The following is a 24,957-nucleotide window of genomic DNA, read 5'->3' on the forward strand; positions in this document are numbered from 1 at the left end:
TCACGCCCTGGGCCAAAGGCAGGCGCCAAACCGCTGCGCCACCCAGGGATCCCTGTTCCTATCTTCTTAAATGTGTCCAGCCTCAGATTATTTTTTTCTCTAACTACGTATTGGAACTTCTCTGCTGGACTTCTTGACTTCCAAAAAGGCCCTTTTGTCAATGGGTGGTTGTCAAAATTGGTGTTTTTTGGAGGGGAAGATGGTAGTAAACTCGTATTCTGACATTTTGCTGTTGCCACTCTCTAATGATGAAGAATTATGACATCCTATGAAAAATAGCAACTTTTATTTATTTAGAAATAAATCAATGGGGAAAGAAGAACTTTACAAGCTCATGTAATAAGGCTTAGAAGAGTCCAATAAAATTCAACAGGGTTCAATGAATCATAAAATTCACCTATTTATATTCAGTGAATCCAGTATTTTCTATGATTTGTCTGTATATTTCTCCTCATACATTTGTAAGCAACAGATTACCATCATTGTCTAATTTCTAACGTTTCTATCTTTTCAGAGATTTTGTGTTATCTTCCCAAAGTATACACTGATTTTTGTGTAGTTCTTTTCTCTCTGATGGCCTTTCTCCTTTACCCCCTACCCTTTATATAGATTTGGATTAAATCAGTTTGCATTGGAGGAGGATTAATGAGTAGTGACTTCAAAGAGAAAAAGAGACAATAAATGTTTCAAATATAAGTTCTAAAAATATATCTTTCAAGGATGGACCAAAAAAGAGATGATAGGTCTATTTTAATAAGTATACTATGGGCCACAAATATAGAATACAAGTAAATATTTAAAGCAAAAAAATACATTTCATCTTCCTTACCCTCATCTCTATATCATTATGACATTTATTATGTTCTTATTTAACATTTGCTGAGTTTAAGAAAAATGTTACTCAGAATGAGATTGCAGTGATTCCTAAGATAGTTATTCAAGGCTACCCAACCACATCTGTGGCTTTATAAGCCACAAGCAATGAAAAACAAACATGCTGCTGGCATATTAGGAAACCATGGAACTTTGACAAAACCAACAAGTAAGAAAAAGAAAATTGGAATGTGAAGACTCTGTGCTGGTGGGCTGCAAAAGTTTGGCAACCTGTGATGGGACCTGTTGAGAGACTGCTTGTTTAAGAACCTGCAAATGAGATCCTGCAAGACTGGCAGATGGTGGCAGTTTCTGTTTTACTCTGGTGCTCCTACAAAAGTGTTTCCTCTTAAGAGATGCACAGAAACGTCTCTGACAAGTTCAGGTTTCTGATAACTTTCAGATGACGGCACTAAAGTAAAAATCTATAGAACTCTATCAGAGACGTTGACTGATTTATAAAACTGCTAACAATAGATCAACAAGAATTAATTATGTGGGACTGAATGAATTCATGAGGACATTCTTATTGTTTAAAGCATTGCAAGTTTTGTAATGCTTTGTATTTCCAGACATAAGGAAACTTTTTCTTTTATCTCTAACTTACAGCAATTTGGTAACTTACACCATTGTAACCAGAATTTAAATAATTACATTTTCTCCCTACCTGATCTCTTCAGAATTTGGAAACTCGCACTGAATATTCTTATTTCTATGGTGATATATTATTTGCATTAAATTCAATAAAGATACGTTCTCTTTGTAATAGAACACAATTGGAAGCACTGGTTATAATACCAAGGTTTTGACTGGAATATCAAATTTGTGAGTGATGTGCACAGAATCAAATATGACCAGACAGTTTTAAGGAACTAAGCTTGACTTTATGGAAACAAGAAAGCCCCCTAGAAATACCTCCTGGTGCCTTCTTTATAGTGTCCTCATCAGCCTTGCCTAGCAAATAAAGAAAGTCACTTCCTGGCAGGTACAGGAAACTGAGACTATCTTAGCGATGTTGAAAAGTGAAGGATCTACCCAAATCTATAGGTATTATAGGCAAATTCTGATGGGGAGTCCTTGGCTTGGCTTCCTAGCCTCAAGAGTTTTTTTAATGCCTACTGTGAAATTTCTTATGAAAAGTTCCAGCAAAGCAGACATAAAAAGAACCTATATGGTCAATCCCTGTTCTTGCTGCACTCATGCAAATAATCATCCCAAGTTTAATGAAACTTGGCTTATTTTGTCAACAAATTATTCTTATTGTGATTATCTTTTGTAGAAATGAGAGTGATTGTAGAGAGGAAAATTATGTTTCAGTAGAAAATACAGTACACTTTTTGGATATAAAAAAGTCATTCAAATCCTCACCACAAATCTGCTTTTATGTTTCCCATTTCAACAAATAGCAACTTGATCCTTTAAGTTATTCAGGCCAAAACTTAAGTTATTCTTGAGAAATGAAGGAGACTTTTTAAACAAACAAAAAACATTTCAATTTGCCAGAAATTATTTTTGCTATAAATTCTAAATGTTTCTCTTCAATTTCACTGCTAGCAATCACTATTTCAAAATATAAAATGTCCAAGTGCCATCGATGAAATCAATTATATAAAAATATGTAGAATAAGAAGTTGGCTTTGAAAGATGGGTGGATGGGTGGATAGACAGATCAAAATAGATAGTGATCTATCTATCTATCTATCTATCTATCTATCTATCTATCATCTATCATTTATCTATCTATATCTATCTATCCACCTATCTATTCATCCCTCCCTAGGTGATTCTAATTGACAAGAAAGGTTAAAACCTACTACATTAGATCTTTTGTACTTGGTCTCTGATTTCATATCCAAGAAATTATCCTTCCATCAACTTTTTGCTCTCAGCACGTTGGCCTTCATAGATTTCATGTTATTTTTTATGTTATTTTGATGATTTTGATTATCAAGGGGATTATTTTCTATTTATTTTTCAGATGTCTTGTTGTTAACATATAGAAATGCAAATTATTTTTGTATTCTGTAACTTTACTGACTTCATTTCTTAGTTCTAACATTTTTTAATTATGTTTTTAGGTTTACCATATAAAAAATCATGGGGCACCTGGGTGGCTCAGTCAGGTAAGCTGACTCTAGTCATGGGCTCTGCACCTAGTGCAGGCTCTGCATAGGATTTAGGATAGAAGATGGCACTCTAGGAACAATGGATTCTGTTATGACTGAATATAAAGTTTAAAGAATCTACCTCACATTCCATCTAATATCATTTATTTTACTTATTTGCATCTTAATATTCATCTGTAAGATGAACCTTAAATGTGACTCTCTTATCTATGAAAAAATCTAGGGGAACCCTGGGTAGCCCAGCGGTTTAGCACTGCCTTCAGCCCAGGGTGTGATCCTGGAGACCCAGGATCAAGTCCCACATTGGGCTCCCTGCATGGAGCCTGCTTCTCCCTCTGCCTATGCCTCTGCCTGTCTCTCATGAATAAATAAATAAAATCTTAAAAAAATAAAAGATTTTTAAAAATTAAAAAAAGGAAAAAATCTATACATATGGTCCTGACAGACTATAGAGTGTCTTTTAGTATAGAACATTTATCTATCATTTACTATTTACCTACTTCTTCAAAATTATTAATATAGACTTAAGAAAGAGAAAATTAGAAATTAAATTTTATTTTGGGGGTGTTTGATAAAAATTGGTAAATTAAAAAAATTGGTAAATAGTAAAAATTAAGTCATTTTCAAATAAATTGAAGGGAAATATAGTTTCTAAAAGTGAACATTAATTTTTTGTTTTCTGATTTAACAAACACTACATATTTGTGAGAATAGGAAAAAATGTGCAAGTTTCTGTTTTCCAAAACAGAAAACACATGTTATTTTTTTTAATTTTAAAGATGTATTATTTACTTGTTCCACATTTATAAAAGATAGATTATATTCTAAATTTAGAACAAAAATTCTATAGCTTTAAACGTATCATTTTAATTTTTCTTCCTACTAAAAGTTCCATTAATTCTTACATATATATTTTGTCTTTGAGTCCAACTATAGGGAGTATACGGCTAAGAAACTCCTTGTAAGAGGCAAGTTATCTATATGATATGTTACCACAGATAAGCATAAACTCTTCAAAGGAAAGTGTCACAATAATAGGTTCTATGGTTACAAATTGCATTATCATTCAGAGTTTTCGCTACAAATTTCAGTGTCTTGAGAGACATTTTAGTACCACTCAGAATTCTGATGATAGATCAAATCAAAGCTCAACAAATAAATCAAAGGACAAATTAGTATAAAGTAAATCTTGCTCTGTCTCAAAAATGACATAGATTAGTGTTTATCCAAAATTTTAATCCGACTTTCCATAAGATAATAGGAAAATTAATCCATTTCCCAGAAAAGTAAGTCAGAATCCAAAGCAGCTTACTAAACACTAGAACTTTATCGGTTGCTTTGTATTATATCATTTCAAATGTGTGCATTTTATATTACAAATAGTGCATCTTTTAAAAGTAAAAATAATGCTCTAAAAAGATAGTCTACATTCATCTTTCTCCTTTTTGTTCACCTGACACATTATTGTATAATTAAATGAAATTACAACAAAATCTAGTTTGATAAGCAAGTGGATTTAAAGAGGTTATTAAATTATACCAATGGTTTACACCAACCCTATCAAAACTATAACTTTGCGCACAGTGTGGTAACATGAGAACAGTTTGGGTTCCTAATAAAAAGAAATACTCATGTTGCTCTTTAAATGGGTAAGGATTTTCTCTAGGTACCTGTCTAATCTTCAGAAAAACTCTGTAACTTATCTATGATTATTATCTTTATTTGCAGATGGGAGGGAAACTGAGAAACCATATCCTAAAGTCACACACCTAGTAAGTAAGTACCAGAACCAGAATTTGAACCCTGGGAATTCCCCTCAAAAATCTGTGTCCTCAATATTATGCTAGGCTGCTTCTTTGGGGGCTGTCATATTATAAACCTCATTTTTTAGCTTAATCTGTTCAGAATGTTATAACAAATACCATAAATTGGGTAACTTATCAACAACAGAAATTTATTTCTCACAGCTCTAGAGGCTGAAAGTCTAATATCAAGGTGTCAACATGGTTTGGTTCTGGTGAAGGCCCTCTTCTGAGTTGTAGCCTGCCAATTTCTCAGTGTCCTTACATTTGTGAAAGAGATAAGGAAGCGTTCTTAAGCCTCTTTTATAAGGACATTAAGCCACTCATAAGGGCTCTACCCAAGTGACGTAAGCATTTCCAAAGGCCCGACCTCTCTATTATCATCACTTTGGGGGTTAGGATTGCACATATGAATTCGGGAAGTATGCAAACATTCAGACCACGGCACATTTTTAAGTAAGTTACTTTAATTTTTTGTCATTTCTCAGTTTCCTAAACTGTAAAATAAGGCAATAATAATTATTTTTCAGTCCTATTGAGAGGATTCTCATATGTGTGAATATCAAGACTAAGATTAGTAGGTTAATGAGGTATATATGTGCTTTGTAATTATATTTTTGACTTTTATTATATGTTGGCACAATTTTTTGTGACTATTATGTCTTTCATTATACTGTTAGCACAATTTTTTAAATAAATACTGAACTGCTAATTCCATATTTAAGTTACTGCACATTTTTACTGTTTCTTTCTCTAAAGTTTTAAGATATCCTTATAGTTCAACTGCTTAAACCTCAAATCCTCTCACTTGTCAGACTAATAAAAACATAAAAAGTGGCATTTCTAATAGATCCAGAGTATGGAAATTCATATCATTATGTACAATCATTTGGTTCTCTGTCCAAAGGTTTTCAAGCATACCTTTAAAATACAAGTTCAAAATCTTTGCCACTGCTAAAGGTTTCTGAAAAATAGCTATTGTTTAGAGAAGTTCTCTTCTTAGAGAATCATTTTTCAGCAAATACATCCAGAAAAGCAAATATTAAGAATAATTTTGCAGATAGCTCTACATTTCAAAGAACAATGATACCTGTGTATAGGTCTGCAAAATTAGTTGATAGAGCATTTTTCATTTCAGTCAATCCTGATCAAATAATGACTGAACATTATTATTGTCATATGTGTTACTATGAAATTTGATACTATAAGCTTGTATCATTTTTGCTCAAAATTGTACCATATTATCTGCTTCACTAAATGCTAAGCTAAGTAAAATGTGAAACATTTTGAATTGTCTTATTGTATATTTGCCTAAAAAACTAGAAATGCACACTTTGCATGTTTATCTTGAATTGAAATAAAGAAGTTTCAAGGTTGTCTCTGGATTGCTTTTCATCACACAGTTTCTTGTTCCCCTTCTTAATAGTACAAAATTTGCAAACTGTAAGGTGCAGACAGAATTGATTTCCCTCCTCCCAGCTCCAGAGTGGCCATCCTGGCCATAATGATTTACTGAGTTGTACAAAGAACTTAAGTTTTTTTGCAAACAGAAGGCATGCCATTTTATTTACTATTATTTACTAGGAACATGATGAAATATATTAGCTCTCTCCAATTCCCTAAGAAGTATAAGGTTATGAAGCTAAGAACTATTTAATCCTTAACTTCCAAAGAGCCCCTCCTAGAGTCAAGAATGAGGTCAATATTACATAACTGAGGGAGAGAGAGAGAGAGAGAGAGAGAGAGAGAGAGAGAGAGGGAAAGAGAGGGAGAGACAAAAAGAGAGAAGGAACAGATTTGAGAAAGACTTTCTGGTGAATCTTTTTGCATTCTGTTTCAAGCCTCAAAGAGATACTTAAAACCTTTCAGGTCTCCCAAATTAATGAATTCATACAGTCTCTTTTAAAACAGTTTGAGTTGGCTTCACATCATGTAAAACCAACAGCATACCATAAAATATCAGATAAATATTCTATGATATTATCCTCCCTGAGTTAAGAACTTACTAGAAATGACCTTAGACAGAGTCCTTTGTTCATTTGTTCAGAAGACTAAGGGAATGGCTTTTAAACTGAGTTACTTAACAATTTTTTCCCCAAAATTAGGTTTGAGGTCTTCTTTATTATAGAACTGTCAATAGTAAATAAAAATAGTAAGATGTCTCATTTATAATTTTGATGATTGTGAAAGACTCTGACAAGGCAAAACAGCAAAACATATGTCTAATGGTCCCATTATGTCCTTTTGTAGATATATTGTTTAAAAATAACGTCTAGGCTTATAAGTATTAGTAGTGATATATATTAGCAGCACTATATATCAGTTATGAATCAGAGACAATACTTCACAATTTCACCAAGGAATGCTGGGATGACATTAAATATATTATTGTTCCAAAAAATTATTTATTCAGAACTCCAATCCTCTACAAATATAAATAATTTTTTTCAGTAAGTTATCCTTCATTTGGGGTCTACCTGTACTAAATAAACCCTCACAAGCTTTCTTGAGAAAATAAATACCCAGAAATTAGCAAAAGGTATGAATTTTCATCCATAGCGAAAGGTATGACTAGACAATTAGGTAACAGGAATACCTGCCCACTGACCAAAAAATCTGATCAAGTTAGCTTCACAATTTTCAGCCATGCCATCAGGCCTTTAATTCTATTACTTTCTTGTCTAGAACGTCAGAATATACTTTAAAGCACTGTAAGGTTCTAAATTCTGTAACATAGAGTTTAACAAGAGCTATTGTCCTCAGCTCAGTGTTTTTTAGTTTTTGAACTTACTGAACTCCTAACCATTAGAAAATCCACCACGCTGGTTGTAAGGATTCACAGGTCTTGGGGAACCTACATTTCTCAACGGCTCCACAGAAACTACAGGGCTATTCAGTTGTAACATTAATCTGTGACATTCACTGGCAGAAAAACCCAGTCCCGGGAATAAAGAACATTTTGGGCACTTTCCCAGCTCATTTGGACCAGACTGCTTGGTCATAATCTTTGTGCTTTTCCAAGGATCATTTTCTGTTTGAGTGAATGCCAGATGCAGGGCATATAAAGCAATTACTTATACCAACCACCAAGAAGGTAAAAAACAAAAACCAAGGAAATGTTTTGAGTGAGGCAAAATTATACAGATTCTAATATATTAAAGTTCCAAAGAAAATGGATCAATCCTTTATTTTATATGTTCTCATTATGTTAACTCTCCTGTGTTTGCAGTTCAATATAAGAAAGGTAAAACTAAGTTTTTATTTTAAAATATAAGAATGCTAAGTCATGGAATAGATACTTGATTAAACACAATGTATACCATCATAATCCTCTTGTGGATTCTAGATTCAAGTTTGTAAATATTTTCATCTTATCATTTAAGAATCACTGAGTATCTCACATGGTTAGGGTCACACAGCTTGTTAGTGGAAAAACCTTAATCAAATATATTTCTCCACACTCCCAAAGCTCATGTTCTCTCAGCAGCATATGGCTATCCCAGAAAAAAAAAAGGTGATGTTACAAATCCAATGATAGTATGTTATGTTCTTCCAGATATTTGCTTCATATTTTATATAATAAGGTAACATGCTGCATTGGAAATAGAACTGGGATTTCATTAAGAAGATTTGAGGTTACAGAATTGCAGATATGCAGAATCTTATTTCAAGGAAGGTCAATATAATACCTCAAGTTCCATGCCATTTTGCCAGTTGAAATTATTGTTCATGATTTTTTGTCACAAAAAATGTAGGTGTCACTTGAATAGAATTATTATAACAGCCTGTAAAAATGGAATATAGGTAAAATTAAATCAAGAACTGATGTTTCATAGACACCAGATTTCTATATGGGTGAAGGCATATGATTACACACACACACACACACACACACACATCAAATTCCTAAATGATGTACTTACATATCTGGAAAAATTAGAATACTGTAAGTAAAGAAATAAAAGAATCTGTAAAATTAAAATGTACTGTCTATTGATGCTATTGATGTTAATGGATTTTTTTTTCTTTTTCAATTGATTGTGAGGTCAAACACTGTTCTTTGCATAAAAATACTAGCAGAAAATTTCAAATGCTAAGCAAAGGAAGTGCAACATTCATGACTGCAAGCATAATCACCTGTTCTTCCAGTTTCTCATACAGTTTATAGCATACTATTTAAAGTTGTTTCTTAACTTAAAAAGTTCAATATTAATGATTCTACTGTCAGGGATCTTATTCCAACAGTTCTAAAAATACAATCCTATATCATCTTAGTACTCTCACTTTTAGCAGCTTTTATGCAGTCTGACATCTGAATCAATTTGATCTTTGGTTTACAAACTTTTGATCATCTTTATGACTGAAATATTTTTGAAAATTCATTGTGACAATCTAGAAATTGAGCTCTGATTGGAAGAACAGGTGATGTCTTTTCCTCTCATTTAATGTGAGGAGAAAATGACTATTTTTTGCATATGTTCGAGAAGATCCAGAAAATTATACCTAAACTGTCATAATTAAAGGAGATGCATCATTCAGGGTATAAAATGTACTTTAAAACAACTTTCAGTATAGCAGTAGTTTAATTTTAAACATCAAAGTAATATAAAATATAATGAAACAACTTTCTTTTCTAATTTTCCTCTATCGTTAATAAGTGGTGAGGATGTGCTGAAATAATTGTTTAGTAAGTAGGTAAAATCAACAGAATAACCCAGGCAATAATACCAGTAGTTTTATGGTAATATGTTAGATTAATTTCATGTCAATAGTTTCTAAAGGAAAACTTCTTGAAAATTTACATCTCATTTAATCCTCAAAACATAACTGAAAACTTAGAAGGCAATGTTTTTTGATGAAACATGTTGCATTGGAGATGAGGAGGCTTCTATTCTATGTGTGGCCTTCTTTTTCACTACTTAAAGACTTTCAGAAAAAAAAAACATATAGAACTTTTCTTTGTTCCACTATAAAATGCATAATCTACATGAAATCTGGTGATACCAAATATATCTAAATAGACTGCCTTATTTTCCATTATCTACTATAAATTTTACTCAGTTAACTTTAGTGATTGGCATTATCCAACAGAGAAATAAAGAGATTAAATGATAGCCAAAATGTTCAATGGTTTTCTAGCTTATCTGAAGTTTACTGTAAATTATAAGGGTAAATAATTTAGCCTGTTTCAGAATTTCCCCATTAATAAAGTCTAGATGTGAAAATGAAATAAATGTTCTATGGATTTCAGGATAACTCAATGGAAACCTGGTCATGATATCTGAAGGTTGGGGAGGACTGGGAAATATGTGTGTATGTGACTAATAGATTACTTTGTATCAATTTATATGATGTCCCATTTCATAGTCCCAGAATTTTGAGTGGCAATTAATATTACTACTCAATGTCTGATAAATAAATTGAAACTCATATTACATTAAATTTATCTCAAAAAAATTTATCTCACATCTTTCTCATGAACTTTTACTAGACCATTTACATCATACTTTGTTGAAAAAGTAGAAACCATCAAATTAGAATACCTTCTTACATCAATTTCCATGTTTCTGCACCCTCCTTCTCTTTGATTTTCTTTTACAGTAGAGGAAGTACCTCTCTTCCTATCAAAGGCTCTTCTAGATCCTCTTTGAATGGTCTCCCTTTCTGAGGGGTTTAGTTCATTTGTACATCTCTCCTCAATTGTCAACATTTACATCTCCATTCTTTGCTTTCCATCAACCTATACCCAGGGCCTAATTTCTCCTACATTTAAGAAGTCCATTTTTACCTCAAATTCTCTCCCAACAACCAAAACCTTCTTCTTCTCTTAATATATAAAAAGTTAGAAAACATTGTCTTTATATTTAATTTTCTCTGATGCTATTATTTCTCCAAGTTATTCTAATACAATTCCCCCTCTTACCACTTGATTCTACTCTTATGAATCAAACCAAAAATGTCCTGTAAAATCCTGGGTCTTTCTCATTTGCCCTCATTCTTGAACTTTTATTGTTATTATGAAATGTTAAAAATGGTATCATTCTTAAAATGCTGTCTTCTCTTCTTTGATACCACTATGCCTTGATTTTTCTCCAAGCTATGTCCTATATCCTCCATTTGATTCAAATTCTAAATATTGGAATTCCTAGGCTCTTGCATTAAGCCTTCTAATTTTATCTATACTCTCTCACTTAATTAGCAAATTTATTTCCAGAGATTTAAAATGATGTAAAGTAAAATATTTTCACCTTTACATATTTAGTAATAGGTTTTCTTTCCATATCTAGATGCAGGTCTAGGCACCTTAATTCTCCTCTCTCCATACTGTGTCTGTCTGTTGCCCCCCTACCTCTTCAACACCCTCACACAGCAGTTTTCCTTAACCAGTCTGATCAGGTCACTCAGGCTTTGCATATTTTTCCCTTCCTGAAGATGTAAACTATCAATTTAGGTCATGGCTGGCTCTTTTTTCATTTTTCCTTCACTCACAGAAGTCTATTCATTGATTTCATGACAATATAGAGTTGATTACTCTAATTGTATCATTTACTGATTATTTGCATTTCTCATAAAATGTCATACTTCTTGAAATCAAGGACTATAAGTACTTTTTTACTATTATATACATGATGCTTAGCATTAAATAATGAATGGTTAATGGATGAAACAGAATGTCCTTCCCTCCAAAGTTCTCTAACACCAAAGCCAGTAGGTTCTCACTCTACCAGATTGCTGTCTAAACTCTAAGCACATTAACCCCAAAGTGATCATTTTCTACATTGACTTTAAAGCAAAACTAGTTTTTAAAAAGATATGGCGCATAAAGAACTCACAGGCAATTAGCAATGTAGTGTCCTGGGGTCTGCTGTTGAAATGTTGGTTTTCATGAAATCAGAACATATGAGCAGTTAGTGTATGCATAATTTGTTCTCCAGTTCAATGAAATTGTCTCTAACTGAAGGTAGCAAATGAAATCTCATTTCCTCTCTTGGCATAATCTGGAAAAGACTGTCCATCTCAGGAATTTCAGTACCTACTGCCTATAGCTTCCCTTTAACTATATCTCTACATTTGTATTTATAATTATTCATTTACTTAGCACCCATAATTTCCCAGGTATTGCATGAGATTTTGACCATATCAAGGTATATAAGGGCAGTGATTCTTTAAAAAAATAAAAAAGTTAGTAAAGATAATTATATAAAATAATAATGATAAGATCATCTGATTAGCAAAGAGACAGTTATAACAGAGAACATCAAGAACGACCAAGAAGAAATGAAGAATCAATGCAATCAATGAAGGAATTGTTCTTGAATCTTCCTAAATCAAGAAGGAAAATGTATCAGCAGCAACAGTTCAAGCTAAGGGGGGCTAGCATCAATCTTTCATATATCTAAAATGCTAAGGATAAGCTATAAGGCCTCTTCTATTTTCTACACTTGCCTACAAACAGTTTCTACTTAACTCCTTCATCCTCCCCACTATAACAATCTGATTTCAGGACTGAAATTTGGTCATTGTTATTCATCCAAATACTGTACTTGTGTCCATAATAAGACTGAATCTCTAACCTAAATTTCAGACAATCTGTCCACAGCAAACCCTTAACAGTCGCTGTCACCAGACACTGGGCTCAGGCTCTCATTTTTATAGCACCTTATTACACCACCATTATGACTATATTAGTTAAGAAATAAAAGGCAACAATCTATCTTACTTTATGTATCTCCTGCTGGCAAGATTCCTTCGGTGTCCTAACTTGTTATCTGCTTGGACCCTCAAATATCAATGATTGCCTGAATTCTGACACTGTTCAAACATCTTGCATTACTGAGGTTTGCATTCCAGTTAGTTTTGCCAGTAACTCTGGCCATTCCAAGATTCCTCCTTTCCTCATGACTGAATTATGAAAATGATAAGATTTTACATATCAAGAACTTATTCACAAGAATGAATAAGTCTCTGAGCTTGTGTCTTCAGTTCTATTTGCCCACACTATCCAATTTCATCAACACTCAGTAAAAAAGAAACTCCTCTACCATTGAAATTTTGTGTCCTCTACCTTAAGCAATTTTCTTAGATCTATTTAATTCTCTACTTTCTGGCCTATTTGTGGCCCTAAGTACTGAAGCTGCTTTGGTTCCCTTAAGAGTCTGGTACTTGACAAAACTTTTTTCCAGATTTGACTTTAATAGGCATTTCTACTCTTATTGTCCAATCTCTAGGGCCATTAATTTGATTGACAGTGCATGGGCTTTTTTTCTCAGCTTACTAAAGGAGAACTGGAAATATGTCGAAAATTTCTCTGACACTTTAAAAATGATTACAGATATTTGCCACATCTTACATAGTATATAAAAGTTCTAAAGTCATTTTAAAATGTAATTATTTTGTTTAGAAGATGAGTATCTGAAGTTCCACTTCATTTGCATTAAATCCATTATGTGATACACTGCAGTTATTTGTGATACACAAATAATGTAACATTTAAGTAATATTTTAACTTAAAAAATAGGCTACAAGTCCTCTTTCCTACTATGTATCCCAAGGTTATCTTTTTCCTAAATAACAGAACTACAAATTTTCAACTCTGTTTAAAACTTTGACTTTAAAAAGAAATGGAGCAGTAATTATTTTCTTCTGAGACATTATTTTAAAACTCCCATTGTATTCCTAATTTAATTGAACTGAATTCACCAACAAGACATGGAGTTCTCTCTGATACACAATTGTTATAAGCTAGACAAGTTACCAAAACATATTTATGCTGATACTAGTAACAACTTTTCTGATCATTATCAAGAAGACAAATTATAATATCCTGTAAAAAAAAAAAGCTCTGAGTCACAGTAACATCTATTGCAAAAGGCAAAGTCAGCATTCATTGTATTAGGATTAAGAAATTTATATGTCAGGATATTTATAATTTTTTACCTTTTCTATGTAGGATGATGACAACTTTCCCCTAAATTCTTCCCTTCATCATTAACCCCTGTTCATCCCCACTAAACATTTATAAACTAGTTATTTTCTTCTGTTTGAACTGAGATTCTCATTCAAGTCACCCATGGTAGTTGTCTAATGACTTCATAACATCATTTAGTGCTTGTCATTAATAATTTAAAAAGTTCATTAATAGGTTTTATTTTTTGAGAAGAAATATGCTAATCACTAAAGAACCATGGAAGGATTGATCAGTTAAGACTATAAAGCTGATTAGTAATTATAAAATATTTTCACATGTTTTCTTTTACATTTCTGAATATTTAATAGAGCAGTATAAATGGAACATGTAATATTTCCATGGCCTGAAGTGATACTGAAGGAATATTTGATATAGAATAAACCATTCTAAGCCAGAAACCATAAATATTAACCAGTCAGCTTCTGAAGTTTGTCATCATTGTTTTAATTGCTAAGGCCTGACCGATACCAGTTCTATACTTCATTTGTTTCTATGCCTCAAATTCAGATGGTTACCATAGGCAAAAGGTAAACATAAATTTTCTAAGGTTTGAGATGACCGCTCTCAGCTGTAATCACACCTCTAATTCACATTAAATTGCACTTGGAGTAATAGTTAATATAAATAATTTTTGCTATAATTAAAGAAATATTGTTTAAATATTTATTTATTTATTTATTTATTTATTTATTTATTTATTTATTTGAGACAGACAGCATGTGTAAACAGGGGGAAGAAAAAGGACAAGCAGACTCCACACTGAGCACAGAGCCCAAAGAGGGGCTGGATCTCAAGACCCTGAGATCATGACCTGAGCCAAACTAAAAGTGGGATGCTCAATGGACTGAGCCACCCAGACCCCCCTAGAAAATATTATTTAATATATTTGTTTTAATGTTTACAATCCATCTAAATAGATAGTGTGAATTATAAAAATTGAGTTTTCTATATGAAGAATATAAATTATAGCATGATCAAGTACATTTAATTTTAAATTCACTTTTTAATGAGGAATTAAAATTATAACGAGGTTTTAAGTTATGCTTTAAATCAGCCAGGTTGCATTCTTAGACAAAGTAGTTCTAACTATAGGTAACCAGAAGCACAATCCATAAGCACAAATAACAGTAAGGATCATTGGAGCTAAGTGAAAGGAAAACACCTATGTATAGGTCAATCTCAATAGATCTTAGCATGGATCTTCTTCTGGGGCTAGAGATTTCTGACTTTCCATAAAAGTCCTCAAGAAAAAAAAAATACTACTTTACCTCTATTTAATTAATAAGAGTAGAGTTTAAACTCCTCCCTCTCTTCTGCCAGATTTCTGGCAAACGAAAGTGTAGGCACTCTGTCCCTTAATTCTTTGCATAAACGTGACCTGCCTATGAGTCACCATTTACTGGAAGCTGCGAAAAATTATGTATTAAAATAATGTGCAACTGTATTTCAACTGAAGTAATGGTATCTTTTGACTCTTGCAGACAACTTTGTAATATGTCACATTAGAATTATTATCCTCCTCCTAATATTAGTGGTTGTGCAGGAAGCTTAGTGACTCTCAGATTATAAAGTTCTTAAAAATTCCTGATAACATGTATCTGTCCATTTGCTAGGTATTCATTACACTAATCCATCGAGCAAACATGCATAGAAAAATCTAAGCACAATACGATGGATGAACAGATGAATAAGACTTTTTTTCCTTCTTACATACAGTGCATTGAGATTAAATAGGTAAAATGGTTATCGGTACTCAGGACATTGAATGGACCTCAGCGAGGAGACTGTGTTTGAGTAGCGTTAGAAAGAAAAGCGCAGGGGCATCTGGGTGGCTCAGTGGTTGAGTATCTGCCTTCAATTCAGGTCATGATCCCAGGGTCCAGGGATCAAGTCCCACATCAGGCTCCCTGTGAGGAGCCTGCTTTTCCCTCTGCCTATGTCTCTGCCTCTCTCTGTGTGTCATAAATAAATAAATAAATAAATAAATAAATAAATAAATAAATAAATTCTTTAAAAAATAGAAAAGCACAATTTCATAAAATTAGAATGTTTTCATTTAAACTTAATTACATGTTTCTTTTCATTTATCTGTATGCCATTGAAGCTTCCTTGACTTGACTGTATTATTTAGCAACTGAAGTCTTCAATCATATGCCATATGTATTTAATTTAATCATAAATGCATAAAACACACGATGCAGAATTGCTAGAGTGTGTAAATTGAACAATTTCTAAATAAATTGGATATCTTTCTAACTCACTACCTCACCATAAAATAAAGATGGAAAATGGGTGTCCTAAAGAACAAAAACAGTCCATTTTATCACAAATATCAAGTGACTCTAATAGAAAACTGACCCATTTCAACCCTTCCAAACTCAATGTGTTCTAACACATACAATCTTTTTTTAAAAAATCAATCTTTTCAAAATAAAAACAAAAGATATTTTCTAGCAGATTCTTTTTGGTAGTATTTGGCATATATTGAAATTTATCAACGGGTCAATTAAACTAGTATCCAGATAATTATTTTATCTGCAGTGTTCTCAAAATTATTTATGAAAGTACCATTAAGGATATGCTTTATACATATTTGTGTATGTGAATTAACCCTGTCTTCCTTTTACAATTTTATTATTTATTATTTTCTCCATATTATCCTTATTTTTCTTATGCTATCACTTTCTATTGTATATCATTATCAATTACAGAAAGTCTTTTGTAAATAAAAGACTTAAAAATAAAATAAAATAAATAAAAAAAAGAAAGTCTTTTGTAAATAAATCAGAGAATAAGGGAAGAAAAGGAAAGGAGGAATGGAGGGAGAGAGGGAGACAGGAAGGAAATGCAGTGTAAATAAGCTTAAGGGCCAGAAAACACACATTCTAGACCATCAGGAATATTACATTCTTGAGATAGGAGCAGTAGGTGTGTGAGCACCTGTTGGCCATCCTTTCCTATTATGGCAATTAATAGACATCTAACAGTGAGTGACAGCAACTGTAGAAGGATCACAATGTTTGCATTGTGGAGCTTTTAAGTTGCAAGGTTAGGAAAGGATGGAGTGACTCCCTTCTCTAGCATAACCAGGATCAAGTCATAACAGCAACAATATATGGATGGCAGCATCTTGATTCCAGGCTTATCAGGCCAACCTAGCATTCACATGTACAGAGAGCTCAAGCCACTTCCCTAATGTGATTATCTTCCTAAAAACAGTTTTTATGTTTTGATTGGCTACCTAAATGACTTCTCAAAATTATTTAATGTGATAGAGCATTTTTATCCTGAAATACATTTTTCTAGGTACATCAAGATGATTTTTATTGTAAGTAATGCAAACCAAATTAACAGTAGAGTAAATAATGAATTCATTTATTTACTCAGGTAATGAGATCTGGAGACTTTGGAGTTTGATTCATTGATTCAATGATCAAGTATCTGGTGCTCTCCACATTTCAACCCTTCCAACCTCAATGTGTTCTAACATCTCCATTCACTTTTGTAAGATGGCTTAGGCAAAAATAAGTATCCTTTGCTCCCATGATAACATCCAAAGGCACAAAAAGCAAGACTCTCTTCTTTTTTTTTTTTTTCTCACACAATTACATCCCAAAGAGGAAATGGTACACTTTATATTACTTGAAAAGGGTAAAATTTATTATTTTGTGAAGACTGGTTTACATACTCTCGGTTAAATTTCTGCCCTGGTGTATGACTTAGCTCAGTCTATAAGCCATGAGAATTGTGTTTACCTCTCTAGCTTAAGGCCTAAATACTAAGTAAGAACAATAATATCACTGGCCCTTCGATATTCTAAAATTACAAGTGATACAGCACCATCTAAAAGATATCCTCCCCAAAAATAAAAAAATAAAAGATATCCCAATAAGATGTAATATATCTGTTATACTAAAAAATAAGAATCAATTCGAAACTTAAAATGTACCTTGAAAAATAAAAATAAATAAATGAATAAAATATTGAAATGTACCTAATAAGGAAATATCTCAAATTTAAGTTAATTCACTAATGAATGGTCCAGTTATGTGAAACAAGGATCTGCTAAACTTCTAGTCCCTCTAGAAAGTACTAGAAAAAGATGTAAATTCCTTCAAAATTTAGAAATCTATAGCACTGGGCATCTTCCTTGCCCCAAAATCCCCTTGTTTTCTTTACTGGTCACGCATTACCTTAATCTCTTGACATATAGTTAGCATGTGAACTCACATGCTTAACGTGAATGTTCCAATTGAAATAACTTTTTTTCTTTATAATGCAAAGCTTTGAGCCATGGCTAAATTAGAAGGAAAAAGAAGAATCTAGAACCACCAAATAAAATCGAGTCCAACTCACCATCAAACTTTGCTTATATTGAAAAGACACAACTTAGCTTTATTCCTCTGCTAATATTATATCCCCCTTGCTCAACATCATGCATGATCCGTTAGTCATGCATATGTTCTTGCTATTTAAGTCTAAATCGATCCTGATATGGCTTTATACAGGACTCACTCTTTGTGTATATATGAAATTACTATAATGCCATTCCTCATTTATAATTTGAGAGTCTCTGATGAGTTTTCCCGGGCTCTAGAATAACAGAAGATCCTAAAAAGATGTAACAATACATATTATCTAGCAATTCGGGAACTTGCCCCTATGTTAGGAGCTGGCTGTTGAAGAGATGCAGCTGCTTTTGAAGTTTTCAGTTCCTGGGGGGGTCGGCTTCACAGATCCTCACCTGTCTGCCAAGCTACAGCAGATGTCAGACAGATCCCATGAGGGGAAGATTTGGCCAGTTTCTTCAATGTCTGGATTGCCAGCCAGCTGTACCCTGTGGCTATAGCTACCCCGTCGCTCTGCTGGTGAGGAAGGGCACAAAGGCACTCAGACATATGCAATACTTCACTCCCAGGGATGAAGCTCGCTGCCAGCTCCTCTGTAGTCTACTCCCTAGTGAACTCTGCTGGAACATGCCTTGAATATTCCTTTGCTCTTCTACCTTAAGGCCTAAAACTTCAAATCAGCTTTCAAAATTAGTCATTTCTGATATTTACCCTGACTTCACTCTAGTTTTCATTTGAATTTCCAAACAAACCGAGGGGACACTTACAGAAAGAAGAAGGTAAGAAGATGAGGGTTTCTTTTTTTTTTTTTTAATTTATTTTTTATTGGTGTTCAATTTACTAACATACAGAATAACCCCCAGTGCCCGTCACCCATTCACTCCCACCCCCCCGCCCTTCTCCCCTTCCACCACCCCTAGTTCGTTTCCCAGAGTTAGCAGTCTTTACGTTCTGTCTCCCTTGGGGAATATAAGGGAAGGGAGAAGAAATGTGTGGGAAAGATGAGGGTTTCTGCACTTCTTAACTGGAGAGAGTTCTTTGGCTATGGTATTTCCCCAGTTATGGAAGGAAGTTATTTTCAGAAAAGAATTTTTAAAATGTCATCTTAGAACACAAAGGAATTAAGGAAAAGGAAGAGGGAAAAAATCATTAGCAGAGAGAGAGAGAAAGAGGAGAGGTGGTTCTTCTACATTGAAAATAAAGCAGTTTTCTCCTTTACTTCTGAGGACTGTGCAGGTAGGTTCCCTTGATTTTTAAAGGGACTCCTTTTCACAGTGATTACTTGAAAGAAAAGAAAAGGTGGGGTGGGGAGAAGGGGAGCCTGGAAGTTTCAGTAGATAGAGCATGCAGCTCTTGATCTCAGGGTTGTAATTTAAAGCCTGTACATTGAGTGTACCAATTTTTTTTTTAAGCTAAAAAAAGGTGTGGGGAGGGGCTACTCCTTTTTCTTAGGGATATGGAAGACAGGATTGAGATGGGAAGAGGCAGCCATGGCAAGTTGGTCTTGAATTCTTCTTAGAGGTTACATTAATATTAACAATTATGACTAATGATGGACTATTTTAATGTCACTTATTATCTAGGAAAGCCATGATCTCCAGGAATAGTGGTATGTTAAGACTCATTTAATTAGGAAATACAATTTCTTTCTGACCTACCCATATAATAACTTAGGTATCACATTCAATCTACAGGTAATGTTTCAAATTATAAGCATAGTATCTGCTAAAGGTTGAATGTTTGTGCCTCCCAACCCTCAAATCGATGTGCTGAGATCCTCATATCTAGTGTAACTGTATTAGAAGATGAGGCCTTTGGGAGGTGATCAGGTCATGAGGGTAAAGTGCTCATGAATCAGATTAATACCTTTTTAAAGAAGATCCCAGATTAATACCCTTTTAAAGAAGATCCCAGATTAATACCCTTTTAAAGAAGATCACTATGTGCCAACATCTGAGAAGATGGCCATCTGTGAACTGGAAAGTGGGCTTCAGCAGACAACGAATCTGCTAGCACTTTGATTTTTGTCTTTTCAGCCTCTAGAAACATGAGAAATAAACGTTTATTGTTTAACCCAGACTATGGTATCTTGTTATAGCAGTTCAAACAGACTAAAACAGTATCTCGGGGCGGGGGGGGGGGGGGGTGGCGGAGGAAGCCTTGCAAATCTATCAGAGAAATCATTATAATGTAAACTATTTTGTCAAAATTTGTGTGTGTGTTCACTATTCAGTATGTAATCCAAATGCAACTTCATTTTTATTATTTTTAAAAATATTTTATTTACTCATTTTAAAGAGAAAGACAGCAAGCAAGTAGGGGAAGGGGCATCAGGAAAAAGAGAGAATCCCCAGCAGACTTTCCACTGAACGCAGAGACTGAGCCAGGGCTCAATTCCAGGATTCTGAGATCGTGACCTGTGCCAAAATCAAGAGTTGGACGCTTAACCAACTTAGCCATCAAGGTGCCCCTCTTTATTTGTTTAAGATACTCCATCAAGTAAAACTTTGGTGGATGATTATATTTCAGATTCATTCCTTCTTAAGGATTTAATGTGAAAAAAACTAATAGAAATTATGAGTGTATTTTGTTTTCCCTACAGCAGTAATTTCTTACTTTATTTTCTTTTTTACTATTGTCCCCTACAGCGCTGTTGAGACCATTTTTTCCTAATATTCTTACATGAAGTTTTAATATAGGTATTCTGTGTTTTCATGTACTGCATGTAAATCTATGTGGTATTCATAAAAAGGATAGTAAAAAAATTACAATATTTAATTTAAGAGTGACTAGAATAATATTAAGAATGACAAAATCAAATTTTCAAATTACATTTAAAAGGTGGTAATAGGGACACCTGGGGGCTCCGCGGTTTAGTGCCTGCTTTCCACCCAGGGCGTGATCCTGGGGTTCTGGGATCGAGTCCCACGTCAGGCTTCCTGCTTGGAGCCTGCTTCTCTCTCTGCTTGTCTCTCTCTCTCTCTCATGAATAAATACAATCTTTAAAAAAAATAAAATAAAAGGTGGTAATATTTAATTTTATAATTACATTTGCTGAGTAATTTTAATGCAGTTTATGTACATATATAAATTGGAATGTATGAAGTTCCATATGAACATCATGCTAATGGATCATAGAAATACATACTAATAGTGTAATCCAGTTTTAAAAATCATCAAAAATAATTTTCATGAGAAAAATTAAATAATACATTTCTTAAAAACTTTTTAACACACTTAACTTTTAACTTTTGCTTAAAGAATATACTGTGTACCTTTTTTTTTTTTTTTTTATGATAGTCACACAGAGAGAGAGAGAGAGACAGAGACACAGGCAGAGGGAGAAGCAGGCTCCATGCACCGGGAGCCCGACGTGGGATTCGATCCCGAGTCTCCAGGATCGCGCCCTGGGCCAAAGGCAGGCGCCAAACCGCTGCGCCACCCAGGGATCCTTATACTGTGTATCTTAACTGCAAGACAGTCATTCAGAAATTGTCAGCTTCTTTTTTTGTTTTCTGCACTTGGCATAATTAATGATGAGTTAAATAAATTTTGTAGAATTGCACAATAAAACATAAAGGATTTTTATTGAATTCGCAAAGTCCAAGTCACCCATAAAAATACTGAAGATCAAATATAAACAATATTCATAAAGCAATCAATAGCACCCCCTATATATATTCAGACCATCTCCGGTCTCTAATCTTGCCTGATTACAGCCATATATTTATACCACTGCATCTTTCATAACTCAGTGTCAAAGCTGCTCATGTCAAATTCCAGAAAACCAAACAAAAGTAATTAAATTTTAAAGAATGCAATTTTGGTTGGTTGGTGCAATTAAGCTTCAGAACCCATAACCATGTATAAGTTGTTTTTTGTTGTTGTTGTTGTTGTTGTTTTTTACTTCTTCCCCAGAACCTATTTTCATCCTGCCCCAGAGACTTCATATCAGTCACAGATTTTTAAAGCTATAAAAATTATCTGGTTCAATTCCCTCACTTGTCAGAAAGTAAAAATTATGCCATAAAATATTTTTTCTCCTGTTTATAAAAACAGAAACTAAAAATTTCTGGCAATGAGATATTTTCTTCTATAAAGATGATTATTTTGCTCTTCCATATTGGTCTACTGTATTATTTCATTATTTTTTCAATGAAAACTGATAATTTAACAAACCTAAATTAACTAGCATATTGTTAGTAATTTAACTGATTTGTTATAAAGTTAATTTTTGTCAATAAGTTAATTTCTCAACTTTTCTGCAATAGCTTCGTATGAAATAATTGCATCACTCTTCAATTAAAGAACCACTTGAAACTGTTTATATTCTAGAAAAGAGGGTGCAATTCAGAATGAGAGCAGCATATGCTCCTGAATGCCAGAACAGCAATTCTCCATTTGTAAATGAATAAACATTAAAAAAAATAATAGCTGTTTTCTTCCCAAGCCTGAGTTAACATAAGGTTTATTATCCTCATCTTCATGTATTTCCAAACCTACCAGAAAGAGAGAGAGCTCCTCCATGTATAACAATAAGGAATATATCGTGTGTGTGTGTGCTGGAGTGTGTATAACTATAGCTGTATATAAAATATAAGCAGAAGAGAAAGCTAATAGGAATAAATTAAAAATTAAATTATATTAACAGTGAGAATAATTTGTCTATCATGCAATGAGAATATTATAACACTCCCAACACACTATTTGGATTTTTTTCTGCGTCTGCATGAATCATGAAGAGTTTACTTTAAATCATAGCAAATGTGGCCTTAACCGTATTTTTGTTTGTTTGCTTTGCTTCTGTTCTTATATTTCTTTCTTAGCAAATGTAAAGTAAATATTGTGTGATATTTCTGAAAATGATAGGGTTAACTTACAATTCAGAATGCAATTCCTTGGACTAAGGACTGTAGCATAGGTTAAAGGACAGCATGACACAGGGTTATCCACTGCCCTGAGCATTTCAACCTCCCTGTGGACTAAAGTTAGTGAACAAAGTATTCCTTTGGCTAATACACTACTTAATAAAGTTTCTTAGAGACAAATTAAAATTTTTCAGCAATGTGTTTGAAAACCAGATATACGAGTACAAAGACACTTATCTATACTTTCTCATTTATCTATTATCTCAACACCTATTTATTAGATACCATAGATAATGCCCTAAAAATACTTAAATGTGAAAGTGTAGGACAGGTAGGTCAACAAATACAACATAGTTTTAAATGTGCTGAATATGCCATGATTGAGATTACGAGAACACCTTCAAGAAAAGGCAGTAGGAGGGATGACTTGGGAGTTTCTAAGAGAAGGTGAGGTCTAAGCTCAGTTTTTAAAAATGTGTAGGTGTAATGTAGTTGGTTAATAAGGAAAGGGCTTTTTTTTAAAGACTTTTATTTATTTATTCATGAGAGACACAGAGAGAGAGAGGCAGAGACACAGGCAGAGGGAAAAGCAGGCTGGCTCCATGCAGGGAGCCTGATGTGGGACTTGATCCCAGGTCTCCAGGATCAGGCTGTGGGCTGAAAAACCACTGAACCACCTGGGGGCCACCCAGGAAAGGGCTTTTAAAATGGAACCAAGTGTGCTCTCTTTGGCAGCACATATAATAAAATGGGACAAAGCATCTGCAAATGTATGGAAGTGTGGAATGCCATTACATGAATAAGAAGCTGTGAGTACTTCAGGGCAATTAGAATAGAGTGTAAGTGGGAAGAATGGTGTAATTTGAGAGGATAGAATTAACGGTAAACAAATCATGAATAATCTTGTGATAAGACTAAAGCATATGTGAGGCCTGATTAAAATATTGTAAAAAGTGAAGTAGTAATTTGCATTTTAATTGAGGGGAGGGCTGTATATCGGCTATGCAAGAGAAGAACAAAGCTGAAACAGAGGTTTATTTCAGTTTGGGGTTTTGGTTTCTAGTAATGGTAAATTGATTTGGTTAGATTAACTTTCTCACAGATAACTATGGGACTTGAGACAGATGACAAATAAATACACACATAAAAACAAATATCTTTAGGCACTATAAGGCGACAAAAATACGGCAGGGACTGGAAAAGAGATAGTCTTAAAAGGTATCAATTTGGGCTGCTCTAATAAAAGTACCACAGAATAAGCAGCTTGTAAACAACAGAAATGTGTATCATACAGTTCTGGAGACTGGGAAGTCCAAGATCAAGGTGTTGGCTGATTTAGTGTCTGGTGAGAACTCACTGCCTGGTTCAGATGGCTGTCTTTTCTGTCTGTCCTCACATGGTGAAAGGTCTATTTCATAAGGCCTGTAATCTCATCAACTCCCCAAAGCCTACATCCAAATACCAGCACATTAGGAATGAGATATGAACATATGAATTTGGGGGTGAATGGGGTAGGGGTAGTGAGCAGCAAAACTATTCAATCTACAGCAAAAGTTTAGTCTTGAAAGAACAGAACTACAATGAGTGAGATTTGTCAGTTTGCCACTTTTTGATTTAGGTCATTTCTCAACCTACAAACTTTGCTTGAGTCGGTGACAAGCTGCAGTCTTATTGCCTTGAGGAGTCAGACACTTGTCAGAACAGCAGAGTGAGTCAAAGTTAGAGGAGTAATAGAAGAGAGTCACAGTTATGGGAAACCTGCAGATATGCATATAAATTACACCAAACAGTAAGCTGATTTGATTGCTAAACTATGCACCTACAGAGAAGTATAAAAGGGACTGTAAAAAGAACAAAAGCAGAAAGTTAAAATCATTAAGTGGATGTTTTAACTGCTAGCGATCCAAGGGAGGCATAGTCTGGCATTTGATTTCAGAGCAGGTACCTATCTGCTAGAAGAAAAATAAATAT

The 24,957-nt window shown here is 33.7% G+C and overlaps 1 long non-coding RNA gene across 1 annotated transcript in view; it reads right to left on the minus strand.

The window, feature by feature from the left end:
• The window catches only part of LOC140608409 (uncharacterized), a 102,963-nt gene extending 95,479 nt beyond the window's left edge, over positions 1-7,484 (minus strand). The window contains exon 1 of the long non-coding RNA XR_012010429.1: positions 7,410-7,484. This is a non-coding gene — a long non-coding RNA (uncharacterized lncRNA). The remainder of the gene's footprint in view (positions 1-7,409) is intronic.
• Between the last annotated feature and the right edge of the window lie 17,473 nt (positions 7,485-24,957).

This window comes from Canis lupus, chromosome 17 (assembly GCF_048164855.1).
Source record: "Canis lupus baileyi chromosome 17, mCanLup2.hap1, whole genome shotgun sequence".
In the NCBI taxonomy this organism is placed as follows: domain Eukaryota; kingdom Metazoa; phylum Chordata; class Mammalia; order Carnivora; family Canidae; genus Canis; species Canis lupus.